Source organism: Chiloscyllium plagiosum, chromosome 9, assembly GCF_004010195.1.
Source record: "Chiloscyllium plagiosum isolate BGI_BamShark_2017 chromosome 9, ASM401019v2, whole genome shotgun sequence".
Classification (NCBI taxonomy): domain Eukaryota; kingdom Metazoa; phylum Chordata; class Chondrichthyes; order Orectolobiformes; family Hemiscylliidae; genus Chiloscyllium; species Chiloscyllium plagiosum.
The window spans coordinates 76,462,287-76,471,745 of NC_057718.1; the positions used below are offsets into that span (position 1 = coordinate 76,462,287).

Sequence of the window (9,459 nt, forward strand, 5' to 3'; positions counted from 1 at the left end):
CAATGTTAGTGCATTTTTGTCACCATTTCATCATTGTCACTTCATTCCCTGCAGCATTTCCTTATGTTCAGTGCATCGTCAGCACTATCTCTTCAATGCCAATGCAGTCCATTTAGTGTATCGTACAACTTTGAGTATCCGAACATCAATTTTCCGAATTTTGGATTATCTGAACAAGATCTCAAGGTCCTGTAAAAATAGCATTAGGCAACTCAGCATTCAGCTATCAGTTAAACAGCATTATGGTTTGCATTGCCGGAGAACTGAGAAATGTTCAGATAACTGGCACTCATAAATTACCGCTTGTTTACCATCAGATCAATTATCCGAGTGATCAATTATCCGAACACAATGCTCCCCGTCTGTCTCGTTTGGATAATCGAGGTTCTACTGTAGTTGTTAAAAGCAAGATTTAGGATTTTCGCTAACTAATAGTGAAGGAATGGTAATATAGTTTTAACTCTGGATGTTGTGTGGCTTGAAGTTAAATTTGCAGGTAATGGTGTTCCCTTTTGCTGCATTGGTTCCTCTCGGAGGTAGAGGTTGTGGGTTCAGTAGATTTTATTGAAGAAGCATTCTGAGATGATTTGGGAACTTTCTGCAGTTTCACAGAGGAGCCCGGTACTCTTTAATACTTACTGTCCAGCATAATCTGTTGATAAATGGTACACCAGTTGTCTCTCATACCCTTTACAGTTTCCAACCCATAGATTTCTGGGAAGAGGGATGAAACACACAATAGAGGCTATTTATTAAGGCAAGAGAAAAATAATTTTAATAGCGAGGACATGAGACTGTAATCAAAAAGTGTGAAGCTGGTAAAGCACAGCAGATCAGGCAGCATCCAACAAGCAGAAGAATCAACGTTTCGGGCATGAGCCTCCTCCTCAAATGCTGCCTGACCTGCTGTGCTTTTCCAGCTCCACATTTTTCAACTCTGATCTCCAGCATCTGCAGTCCTCACTTTCTCTCATGAGAATGTAGATGAGTAAATCTACAGAAGCAAAAATGTTATGAATGGAGAGCCAAATACAAGACAGCAGGAAAATTGAAAGGAATAAATGAAATTGGGAACTGTGGATTCTGCAAATCTGAAACAAAAATAAAAATGTTTATTGAAACACAGCAGGTCTAGCAGAGTTAACATATTGAAGCCAGTTTCTCTTCATCAGAACTGATGAAAGTTGAAAGGGCTATTTTAAGTTAATTATAAGAGAGAAATATATACATATGTACTGAGAGGGAGAAATCAATATTGAAAGGAAGATACACAAAAAAGGAGAACATAAATCATGTTTTGTGTTCCCTCTCTATAGTTTCTGCAGCACCAAATACTGATGTCAAGGTAAATACAGTTAAGTAAACTACACAGCTACTGTGCTGAAAATGTGTTGCTGGAAAAGCGCAGCAAGGCAGGCAGCATCCAAGGAACAGGAGAATCGACGTTTCGGGCATAAGCCCTTCTTCAGGAATCGAGCATCTGCAGTCCTCACTTTCTCCTACACAGCTACTGTGCCTACAATAAAACGGGGTAAATGTCTGAGAAAAGTGGGAATTAGCCAATAATTCATGATCTTATAAAGTCATAGAGATGTACAACATGGAAACAATCTCTTCGGTCCAACATGTCCATGCCGACCGGATATCCCAACCCAATCTAGTCCCACCTATATCCCTGCCCATATCCCTCCAAACCCTTCCTATTCATGTACCCATCTAAATGCCTTTTAAATGTTGCAATTGTACCAGACTCCCCTATGTGTCTATCTAGCCTAATATTTTCAACCTTTGCATTCCTTTCATGGTCAGATTTTCTGGATGTCTCCTCCAACATGGACAGGCAGAATAGTTTATTTTTCTGTGCATTAGAATTATTGAATGGAATAACGTGATTCTCTGATATGTTCAGTGGATCAGGTTCCCCAATGGTGAGGCATATTCGGGAAATTACCCTTAACAAGTAGTTGTAATGCGCATGTTTGTATAAAGCTAAGGGTCTTCTCATTATCTTATTTAATGCAAGATTAATCACTGGTGATAGCTGAGAGGCACACTAGAATAAATTCAAATTTGTACATGCCATTCTAAAAAGTTTCAGAAATATAAAGTAAACTAAACTATAACATGCAATTCCAGTGAATGTTCTTGCTTGTTGTTTCTTATAGAATTCCCGACGTTGTTGATCTCTGAAAGCATAGCAATCATTGCACACAGCTCTGTGTCAACCAAAACTATGCCTTTTTTTCATGCAAAGTGCTCAAATTTTGTCACTCAAATTTTTTGCTCACTGTCTATTGATGTCATATGCAAAGAGCCAGGGGCTCTGCATTTGTGGACAATGTCGATCTTCACTGATCAAATAGGAGCTGGCATGAAGAGGAAAGCTGCACAACCTAAAATAGTGCCTGTATGCAGATGAAATATTTGGCCAGAGGCCACAGAAGGAGTTGATGGTTTCACTCCTTCTTTCCTCAGTATGTGGCAGTTTGGCTGTAACTCCTCATAAGTCAGAACAGCTCAGCTGTTCTATAGCAAAGAGAACTGCTACAAAGTTTTCAGCTGTTGACAGGCTTGACTTGCTGAGAACACGGGTTAAATATAACTCAGGGGAACTGATTGCTACATAGCCACTAGTGTCACAGTATCTGAGGGCTGTATCAGCACCGACAGAGGAAACACAGCAGTGAGACATTAAACAGGAGAGCAACAGATTTATTTTCCAAACACTAACAGTTTCTAATCGGGAGCCTGTGTGGACTTTTTATGCTGGCCAGCCTGTCTAAAAGAAGAAACATACTCTCATCCTGTTTTCCACTATTTCCTGCATGATCTCAGCAGATGGTGGGTAGAGAGCATAAAGGAACTCATCTTCATCTGTTCTATACTGTAGCAATGTTTGCCTGATCTATACTTACCCAAAGATTGTGGAACAATCTCTAATCACTGAACCTGTGCTCGATTTAGATCTGTTCTGTGTCTGATAACATCAGGTAAGAGAAGTTTCTTGTTATCTTTTCCCTCTAAGTTATCAAAATGAAATGAAAAGTAAAATAAAATCACAGGTTCTACCATTAACAGCCTCTATTGTTTACAGATAGTGAAACATACATTGTCCATTTATCTCAAGTAGTGATGTGTATCCTTTAAACTGTAAAAAGGTTGATACAGTACTTTCCTTTCGAAACTGGAGGTATGAACAGAAATGGCCAATTTTTTTCTAATAGTGTTCTAATTGTATTATATCTATTATAATATAGCACACATAAACTCGATCAAAGTAGCCTCAATCAACATTAGAGTCCAGAATTTGTTTTGTAACAACACAACAAAAAATGTTAATTAAATTGAGAACTCTTATTCTGCTCTTCCTCACTGTCTTCTCAATACAATAACATAAGCTTTTGAGTATTGGACTGGGACTTCTTTAAAAAATGTAATGGCAATATTATATTTTAAAAATGTTGTGTATTTCAGTCAAATGGTTCATATCTTTAAAGAAGCCAAACAATGCAAAACAAATTCTCATAATGAAAAATTAGCTATTGGAAATCTTTGCAATTTACTTCATTGTAATTTGGATATTTCATGGGTCATGATCGACAGCACTGTAGCTCAAGCAACTACCATCTGTTTAATGTTTTGTTCTGCTTTGCTGTGAATATCCAAGACAGACATAATGGATGTGATTGGTTATACAGACCACATAGATCCTTTTTTCACTCACAGCCTTATGTAAAGGCCAGTTACGGAGCAATAGAAATACTAGCCTGAGCAGATGCAACTTCAGTCATTGGCCTATTCCTTGAGACAGTAAAGAAGTCTGTTACTTTCAAATAAGAGTCATGTAAATTATGTCTGGAATTGAATCCACAAATGTACTATGTATAGATGTTATAATACAAAATTTTGAGTCAGTTCATCATTTCTAAGATCCTTTTATGAGGCTGTGAATTTTCCGTTATTCTGAAACAATCAAGAGTACAGTATTCCCATGATTTATTCTTTTCCTTTTGGAATGATTCATTTTATTGGTGTTGTTGACTGCCATTTTAACACCATTGTGTCATTGTTGCAGATTCTTCAGCAGTTATTTGGCAGTAACTAGCCATCATTTACCAGAAGGAATGTCTTACAAATGTTAACCCTTTGAAAACCATATTGAAGTTTTTATATGTTAGGAATTAAAGCAAATAATTATTTTTTTAAATCTTTCAATTGGCTAAATAAAATGAAAAGTTGTTGTTTTGGAAGTTTGAGTTCATTATCTGAATTCTAAAGAAAATCAATTATGTATATATTTTACTATGAAGACCATGGGTACATTTTGAAAGCTTTGTCATTGAAAGAAAGATTAATTCTGAGAAGTAAAAAAATTATTAGCTATGGTGACATCACTTCAAGTGGCATAGAAGAATAAACTCTAGAGAATGTTTAGAAAATCTGTTAGACACTAACTTCAGTATGACATTAAGCCATTTAGAAGTTCATGTTCTTCATCCTACAAAGATGGAAACAAAAACAGAAATTGCTGGAAAAGCTCAGCTAGTCTGGCAGCATCTTTAGCAAGAAATCAGAGTTAATGTTTCAGATCCAGTGATTCTTCCTCAGAATCTGAAACGTTAACTCTGATTTCTCTCCATAGATGCTGCCAGATCTGCTAAGCCTTTCTCGCAATTTCTGTTTTTGTTTCTGATTTCCCGCATTCGCTGTTCTCTCAGTTTTACAAAGATGGAAGATGGTTTCTATTGTAGAATGCGTGACAGGCTTTATACTATGCTAGAAAATACAAACTAACTTATAGGTAAGGACTTAAAGTCACGTGATATTTATTTGCTGAATTTCCACTATTTTATCCCACATATCTGTAAGATATTTTTTAAAAATACAAAAATTCTTTCATTATCCATTAATTCAACCTTTGTTTGACCACATTCCAACCATCTGACCCCAGTTAGTGCCGATAAATGTTAGTGATGTGCTAATTACTTACATTCTGGAATACATAGATCTTTCCATGTCCTAAATTTGCATGGTGCTTGGAACTGCCAGAAAACATATGGAAGTGACTGAACATAACACAATTTCATTAAAGGTATTCACAACAAATAGAAACTCTGAATGAGTATTGAGACTGCCTCAGTACAGAGCAAGGTAAAAGCTAACCCTATTCATTCTTCACACAGGTTCCTGTTTACCAGCAGATGTGTCCACACCAGTTGATCTTTACTCAGATTGCATTGTAAAGTTATAAATAACAACAAACAAATCCATGGCCTCAGTTCTTTAACATTGTCATCCTACGTCTTTTGGAAATGAAACCCATTAGGTAGTTGCATTACCATGAATGGGATTGGAATGATCTGGCACTGACCCCTATAGAAAAGTTATTTGGCTTCAGAAGTATGTCTCTCTAAAACCTGTTCTGGCAAAGATGTTAAGTCAACAAGCGAAGTGAAACTAAGTAGTGGTTGAAATGTACATCTGCATGAGCCATCAAGTAGGATCTGGGACACACAGTAGCATTGAGTGAGTCATCTTGTATTTTAGTAACATGTTGTTATGGATGAAGAAGCGAAATAGCTCAGTTTGAGATGAGAAGTGAAGCCATTGCAATCTTTGCTCAGGAAAAGTCTGGAACCTCTCATCATTTTGCAGAGGAATTTCACTGGTTTCTTTTTTTTTGTTCCCTATCAATAACCAAACTTTAATCAGATTGCATTTAGAGCCTTTTTTTTTTGAAAAAAAGAATAGTCTTGCTTGCAGAGAGGCTTTATCTTAGAGTTGTAATTTATTGGACAACAGGACTAGTTTGTGGAACATGAGAAATTAAATTACACAGTACAAAAGATCAAAACGTTTTTTTATATTTGTATATAGATGTAATGCACTTTTACAATCCATGCTTATGTACAAAAACTGTTTCCAGTAGTAATTTTGGGGAGTTATAAAGAAAATAAATCAATGCTAGTATAGTTCGTGTTCAGGTTCATTTATTGACAACAGTTCTGCTGGAAATTCAACACTCTTGCCATTTTGAGACAAAAGAGGTGACCTTCACTTCTATCCCAGAATGATGGTTCATCTTAAAGTAATGTTAACATTTTGGTGGCCATATTGTTTTGCAAACATGTTGTATCTTTCCCCATGATTTTCTTTGTCAATTACTTCCCTCTACTCTCAGAACTGTGAGATGCTTTGCCTCCTCTTAGTTCACAACAATTGACACACTTGTCAAAAACCTGAAATCATATGGGAGCAACTTGAATTCCTGCTCTCAGCAACAGGACATCTACCTAGCTCTGCAATCTAGGCTGGCACATGATGTACCTTCACTTCTGCCATTTTTGGGAACATTGACAGCAAAAACAATTATTTGATATGTTTCCAAACCAGTTTGTAGGCCCTCTTCTGAATTTGGAGCTAAGACAGTTTACTGGCTACTGCAAAAACTCACTCTCCAGATAACTACAGAAAATGTGTACTAGACACTTGATGTTTATACAAGGAAGGTGTAGGAAAACATCATTTGGAAAACATTCAATTCTTCAATTCTTTATGTTCCTTCCTTTGATGAACAAACAAAGGCAATCACCATTCTCCTGACCTGCCTCCCCTGTCTTGGGATAGACTGTTGAAGCACAATGAGCAATATGTGGTGTCAGAATTCATCTGGCTTTAAAGACATTCACCTGATGAAGGAGCGGCGCTCCGAAAGCTAGTGCTTCCAAATAAACCTGTTGAACTATAACCTGGTGTGATTTTTAACTTAGAAAAATTGTACCTTCTTCCAAGTTTAATTTAGTCCCGATATCCCATCAATCAGGATAATCTTGATACTAGTGTTTGGGGGAAAAAAATACTTATACTGACTTGTAAAGAAAGAAGAACCTTTTTTTTCAAAACAAACAAAAGTAGAGATTGCTGGAAATGCTCAACAGGTCTGGCAGCATCTGTGGACAGAAATCAGGGTTAACGCTTTTTGTCAAGTGACCCTTCCTCAGAACTTTTAACAATGAGATTATTGCACAATATCCAAGGGATTTGTTGGTGTTTAATAATAATTTGTTATTGAGTTATGGATTTCTGAACACAATGAAGAGTAATGCAGTTGTTGCCTTGTGTTATGCCGGAGGCCCTATTGACATCCCAAAAAACATGTGTGGGAGATGGAGGTTGTTTATCACATTCGGAAAGCATGAGTGCACCTTTTCAGTCAGTTAATGATACATGTTCCATCCAGGTCTGAAAAACCTGTAAGAATATAAATAAAGGACCAATTATTTCTTTAGCCAGCAAGTGTTTGAAATGAGGATCACGCTAACACATAGAGAGATTTGTATGTAAAATAATGATCAACAGATTAGATGGACCCAGCATCCTATTTCTGGGCTATAATTTCAATTTTAGATTAGGTTACTTACAGTGTGGAAACAGGCCCTTCGGCCCAACAAGTCCACACCGACCCGTCAAAGCGCAACCCACCCAGACCCATTCCCCTACATTTACCCCTTCGCCTAACACTACGGACAATTTAGCGTGGTCAATTCACCTGACCTGCACATTTGTGGACTGTGGGAGGAAACCGGAGCACCCGGAGGAAACCCACACAGACACGGGGAGAATTTGCAAGCTCCACACAGTCAGTCGCCTGAGGTGGGAATTGAACCCAGGTCTCTGGCGCTGTGAGGCAGCAGTGCTAATCACTGTTTCTCTTCATCATGCTGTTGTGTGTGGTGATTAGGAACCAATTTATGAACGATCAGTTTGGTTCTAGGGAAGAGGATTGAGATGAACATGTGAAGATAATGAGTGAAGTAGGAAACAGTAAGTGGCTTCATGTATCTGGGGTCAGTGCTCGCAGAAGATGGAAATATGGGAATTGAAATTAAGCAAAAGATTAGCTTGATTTAGAATAATTGGAGGGTATAAGGTAATGGCTTTGAAAGGGTTAAGTTTGGAGACCTCATTAGTCCACACCTAATCTGATGATGTTACACATTTTGTCTCATTCAATGTCACAATGTCATTAGATGCATCCTTGCCAGTTCCTGATAGACTGAGTAATGATGGCTTACTAGTCAATGTAACTTGCACCTAACATGTATGCAATTAACCGTATCATGTTGTTAAGACAAGTACCTCTTCTGTTAAGACTTACTAATGGTTGATCTGCTAATGTTTTGTCACAAGGAAGATTGGTGGTAGTACTCTAAACCTGGTAGTGGTTACTTCTGCGAACATTTGACTGAGTGTTATGTTTCAGGGGTGTTCAGCAAAGATTGCAGAAGCATTGACGGAGGTAGCTCTGAGGAACTTGAAATGATATGGTCAGCTAGTGTAGGGGGAGAGAGGTAGAGAAATAAGTAACTGACAAGAGAAGTTGGAGAAGGATGATCAACCAATATTGTGGTGATCCCAAGTGAAATCGGAGAAGCTGACGGGAGAACAGTAATACAAAGTATGCAAGTTTCATCTGGCAACAGTGGGTTGGAGGAGGAGTTAACTGCTATCAATGAGAATGGGACTTACAGAAACAGAGGGGTGTGGTTATGGCTAACACACACGATATCACAGTTAACGTAATGATTGCCAGTTTAGTACTGTGTTTATGAATGCTGAAACTATGTTTCAAATTGCCAGGAACCATTAGGTCATATTTTTAAATAATGTTCTGATATGTTTTGACAATGCAGTGAAATGCTTTGCAGAGTCCTGTGTAATTGCCAAGCTTCCTAATTTGTTCCGAAGTTTCTAGAGCATGTACTGTGTCCCACATTGCACTCACTTGTAAGGCCAAATATGTCATAGTTTTTGTCTTTATCACAGTTCTCAGCCCTACTGCTGCATTTAAGAGGTACTGAATTTCTGGGAGCTACATTACAGAGTGGGAAAGAGGAATTTAAAAAAAAACACATGATGTGAGATTAAAACACTACTTCAGTACATGCTCCATGATGCATAACATTGGGAGCTGAAGAAATATTAGAATAGATTCCCTACAGTATTGAAACAGGCCCTTTGGCCCAACAAGTCCACACCAACCCTCCAAATAGTAGCCCACCCAGACTCATTCCCCTACATTTACCCCGACTAACACACCTAACGCTATGGGCAATTTAACATGGCCAATCCACCCTAACCAGCACATCTTTGAATTATGGGAGGAAACCCACACAGACACAGGGAGAATGTGCAAACTCCACACAGATAGTCACCCAGTGCAGGCATTGAACCAGGGTCCCTTGTGCTGTGAACATAGAACATAGAACATAGAAAAATACAGCGCAGTACTGGCCCTTTGGCCCTCGATGTTGCGCCGATCCAAGCCCACCTAACCTACACTAGCCCACTATCCTCCATATGCCTATCCAATGCCCGTTTAAATGCCCATAAAGAGGGAGAGTCCACCACTGCTACAGGCAGGGCATTCCATGAACTCACGACTCGCTGAGTAAAGAA

At 38.3% G+C, this 9,459-nt stretch overlaps 1 protein-coding gene across 2 annotated transcripts in view; it reads left to right on the forward strand.

Annotated features, from left to right (window-relative positions):
• Nucleotides 1-2,638: 2,638 nt before the first annotated feature.
• Nucleotides 2,639-9,459, forward strand: part of LOC122552954 (filamin-A-interacting protein 1-like) — a 250,336-nt gene continuing 243,515 nt past the window's right edge. For both annotated transcript variants that reach the window (XM_043696264.1, XM_043696265.1), the window contains exon 1: nt 2,639-2,990. The gene's annotated coding sequence lies outside the window, so the exon portion shown is untranslated. The remainder of the gene's footprint in view (nt 2,991-9,459) is intronic.